This window comes from Carlito syrichta, unplaced genomic scaffold (assembly GCF_000164805.1).
Source record: "Carlito syrichta isolate Samal-C Ts95f unplaced genomic scaffold, Tarsius_syrichta-2.0.1 Scaffold316023, whole genome shotgun sequence".
Classification (NCBI taxonomy): Eukaryota; Metazoa; Chordata; class Mammalia; order Primates; family Tarsiidae; genus Carlito; species Carlito syrichta.
The window spans coordinates 230422-235622 of NW_007260119.1; positions in this window are offsets into that span (position 1 = coordinate 230422).

Here is a 5201-nt window from a genome sequence, read left to right on the forward strand (position 1 = left end):
ACCACCACTCAACATACGCATGTAACAAACTGCATGTGCACCCCCGAGTTCACATTTTTGAGGGTGTGGTTTACCTATACAAGCTATCTATCTATACAATGGAATATTATTCAGTCTTTAATAATAGGCCGGGCATGCCAGCACTTTTGGAGGCAGAGTCAAGAGAATTGCTTGAGCCCAGGAGTTTGAGACCAGCCCAGGCAACGTAGCAAGACCTCGTCTCTACAATCAATCAAAAAATTAGTCGGGCGTGGTGGTGCGTGCCTGTAGTTCCAGTACTTGGAAGGCTGAGGCAAAAGGATCGCCTGAGCCCAGCAGGTCGAGGCTGCGGTGGCCGGGCGCGTGCCCTTACACTCCGGCCAGTGAGAGTCCAGCTCAAATAACAATAATAATAATAGGAAAGAAATTCTGACACACGCTACAACGCGGATGAGCCCTGAAAACAGGACACTGAGAGAAAGAAGCCAGACCCAAGGGACAAGTGTGGCATGGTCCCACTTCTGTGAGTAACCCAGAGGAGTCAGTCATGAAAAACAGAACAGGGGCGGGGAGTTATTGTTAGATGTGTGTGGTTTCAGCTCTGCAAGACAAAGAGTCCTGGAGATGGACAGGGTGATGGCCCCACAACGATGTGAGGTACTTAGTGGCACCGAAATGGCTAAAAATGTTGCAAATGGTAAGCTGCATGTTTTATGTATTTTACACCTTTTTTTTGAGTTGGAATCTCACTCTGTCACCCAGGCTGGAGTGCAGTGGCACACTCACGGCCACCCCAGCGTGGAGTCTCTGGGCTCCAGTGATCCTTCCGCCTCAGCCTTCCAAGTAGCCAGAACTATGGGTGTGAGCTACCATGCCCGACTCATTTTGATATATTGTAGAGACGAGGTCTCGCCAAGTTGCCCAGGTGGGTCTCGAACCCGTGGGCTCAGGCAATCCACTCGCCTTGGCTTTCCAAAGTGCTGGGATGACAGGCTGAGCCCCCGAGCCCAGCCACCACTTTTTTTTTTTAAGTCCAAACCAAGCGGAGGCTTTGGTTTAACCGGAATCAAGTCCTCAAAAGCCGCCTGCAGAGCAACAGACCCAGAGAGGAGGCTGTCTGTCCGGGCGATCAACAAGTGTGCTGTTTCAAACCCCAAGGATCCGCTTCTAAAGGGAACGGTGTTTAAACAAGGCAGCAGGAGTCCCATACTAGAAGGAGAGACTCCCCTTTCTCCAGACCTCCAGCAGTCTCAAGAAAGTTCCCGATTCCAGCAAGTTCCCAGCGCATTGGGCACCACGGGACATTCCCACTCTGTTTCTTTCCAAGTCCATGCTGTCACTCTCCGTGAACTACAGATCCAGGCATCTCGAAACAGGGCCCGAGAGAGCAGCTGGAAGGCATGGGCAAGCGCAGGCTGATCAGGAAATCCCGTGTCCTGGGCATGGGCCTTGCTGGGAGGTGTGTCCTTGCGCCATGTAGGACTGACATTGTTTTTGGGGGGTTTTTTGGGGGGGTCAGAGTCTCGCTCTGTCACCTAGGCTGCAGTGCGGGGCATGTTCACGGCCACCGCAGCCTCGACCTGCTGGGCTCAGGCAATCCTCTCACCTCTGCCTCCCAAAGTACTGGGATGACAGGCATGAGCCACCACTCCTGGCCTTGACCGACATTATTGAAGACACAGTCGGAAGGCCCAAAGCACTGGGCTTTCTCCACACTCGTAGACCTGGTCTCTGGACAAGCTGTGTTCTGAGAAATGTGTGGGGAGGAGGAGAGAAGGGTTTCTACAGTCAACTTGGGAAATGCCAGGTAATGCATCCTTTCTAAAGGCTCTGAGAAGTCCTGCAGGTAGGAATCTGAATTCCAGTCTTCTCACTTCTCAGTTTCACACCCAGGAGTCGTCTGTTTTGTCACTGTGCCTAGCTCTTCTTCCTTGTGACATCTCTATTTTGTCAGTGGTACCCAAACCCCAAACTTTGGAGTCTTTTTTAAATTTCCCCTCTGTCAAGACATTCCACCCATTATCACACTATAAACTGGGCTCCAACCCTACCTCTCCCACCAAACTCTTTTTTTCCTGTCTTCCCTGCACCGTACTAGCTTGCATCCTCGGGCCTCTCCCCTAAGACGATCCCAGCAGCCTCCTCCCTGGCCTCAGCTCTTGTCCCCCAATATCTTCACCACCCACAGAAGAACGTCTGGAGCACAATGCCGAGCGTGCCACAACTCTGCTCTGACACCCTGAGTGGTATGTGAGTTCCTTGGCAGTTCTGACTCCAACCTGCCCAACAAGCCTCACTTACTAGCAGGGGAATCACAGGGTCAACTCACCTCAGCTGTTTTCCATTCGGGCAGGCCCCAGGGGTTCCCACCACCCCCCATCTTCGCCTGCTCAGCCAGGTTTGAGCACTCCCTCCCCTTCCTCCCTACCCAACTTCCAGGTCCTCCTTCTTTCCTTGAATTCCTTGAAACACGTCAGCTGTAAGAATCTCAGGGTCCTTGGCACAGTTTTGATTGGCATCCCAAGTTCTGGTATAGTCAGTTGCGTATTCATGTTACGTGATTAAAGGGCCTCAAACCGCCTCAGGTATCAAACTGTCTCATTCGTCTCTATATCTTAACCTGAGTGCCTAATGCAATGCTTTAGATATAAGAAGCATTTACAACGTATCTGTTGAATCAAGAAATAACATTCAGTCCCACCTCACACGCCACCAATTCTCAAACTCCAGGTATATTCCTAGGACAGTGACAAGTGTTCTTTCCTCCTCTTTCTCGCATCCTGAATCCTTTTTCCTAAATACTTGATATGTGTTCTATAGACAGATTGAACCACACACAACTGGCGTCTCTTTTTATATACAGATGCTCCTCAATGTATAAGGTTACGTGCAATGTCCATCATAAATTGAAAATATCACATTGAAGATGCATTTCATAACCTGTAAACCCCTAAAGAGCCAGTTACTTGAAATGAATCCCTGAGACTCCTAACTGGGCCTAAATTCAAATTAGAGCCAAGCAGCCACCCTCTGAGTTGGTGTCACACAGGTACTCAAAGTCCCCAGGAAAACCCACACCTCAGAGCAGTGGTGGGACTTCTCCAGCCGCTCATTCCTGTTTACACTACCTGAACCAACCAATAGATGGTGACCTTCCCTGACCAATCAGAACCCAGCAAGCATCAACCAATCAGAACTAAGTAATTGAATTCTTTATTTGCATAAGTAGACCCAGAGGGAACCTAGGCAAGAACTTTCTCTCTTAAAGGGTTGCAAACCGGCTGGGCACGGTGATTCAACTCTGTAATTTCAGCACTTTGGGATGTGGAGGAGAGAGGATTGCCTGAGCCCAAGGGTTCGAGACCAGCCTGCCTGGGCATCATGGTGAGACCTTGTCTCTACAATCAATCAAAAAATTAGTGAGGCTGAGGCAAGAGGATTGCCTAAGCCTGCGGGGTCAAGACCAGCGTGGGCAACGTGGTGAGACCTCATCTCTACAATCAATAAAAAAATTAGCCGGGTGTGGTGGCATGTGCCTGTAGTTCTGGCTACTTGGAAGACTGAGGTGGAAGGATCATTGGAGCCCAGCAGGTTGATGCTGTGGTGTCCAGGAGAGTGCTCCAGCCTGGGCATCGGAGTGAGACTCTGACTCAAAATAAAATAAAATAAAAAAGAGAGAGTTGCAAATTGTTTACTGAAATAAAATCTCTTTCCTCTAAATTTCCTTTCAAAGAACTTTTGTTCACCCACCTAAATTATGGAACATCATAGCTTAGCCTAGCCTACCTTAAAAGAAGAGAGAGGAAGAGAGAAAGAGAGAGAGAGAGAGAGAATAGAGACACAGAGAAAGAGAGTGCAGCTTCCACTGAATGCACATTGCTTTCCCACCATTGTAAAGCTGAAAATCCTAAATCCGGGGCTGTCTATAAATGTAATTTAAATGAAAAGGTAGCATTCCTTATAAAGCAGACTACTGAGAACAGCAGGCAATCTGGATAAACATCGCATCTGAAGCACAGGGTCACGGTGGCCCTCACAGTCAGCCCTTGCCACGTGCAGCCTATGTCTGTCCTCTGACTTGGTTCCACACTCCGGAGAAAAAGCCTCATTCACACAGATAAGTCGCAGTGTGTGGTTCTCTGTGCGTGGACACTGGCAGGGTGATGAATTTCACTGTTGTTTTCTTTAAGCTTAGGTGCAACCCACTGTATCAGTGACACATAAGAAATGCCATGCAGAGCAAATACATGCAGACTCTGATCTAAATTCTGACTCCACTGCTTAGTAGTGTGGCCCATAAGTGATTCATTCGGACTCAGTTTCCTCATCTGTGAGTTGGAAGCTATAATCACCTTTCCCACAAAAGGCTGTGCGAGAGCAAGACAGGGCGCACAAGTGAACACCTGGGTGGTCTTCAGGGTGCTAAAATGCAGCGTATGACACATCGGAGTGTGCAGTTTTAACGTTTTACTTGTATAGTGAGCGGATACTAAAACATTTACAAACGATGTGTCAATCATAAAGAAGCACATTATAACAAAAGCTGCATGTTCCTTCAGTTTAAGAAAGAGAAAATGAATTCAACTTTGGAAATATCCAGCGTGGCCCTTCCACCCCATGAGGTAACTCTTACCTTTTCCCTATTTTATTCTTTTTTTTTTTTTTTTTGAGTTGGAGTCTCACTCCGTTGCCCAGGCTGGAGTGCAGCGGCACGCTCACGGCCACCCCAGTGTCAACTTGCTGGGCTCCGGCGATCCTTCCACCTCAGCTGGAACTACAGGTAAGCGCTGCCACCCCGGTTATTTTTTTTACTTATTGTACAGATGAGGTCTCACCAAGTTGCCCGGGCCGGTCTCAAACCCATGGGTTCAGGCAATCCCCTCACCTCAGTCTCCCAAAGGGATTATAGGCTTGAGCCACCACATCCGGCCCCTATTTTATCCTTAATATTTTAAGCACTTGCCCGGTTACTATGTGCCAGGCTTATCTAAGTGCTTTACAAAATGTATCACTTTGAATCCTCATAACAATCCCATGTGGATAACATTATTAGCAGCTCGTAAATGGCATGGTCAGAATTTTTTTTTCCTTTAGAGACAAGGCCTCTGTCACCCAGGCTAGAGTGCAGTGATATAATCATAGCTCACTGCAGCTTTGAACTCCTGATCTCAAGTGATCCTCCTGCCTCAGCCTCCTGAGTAGCCAGGACTGCAGGTGCACAC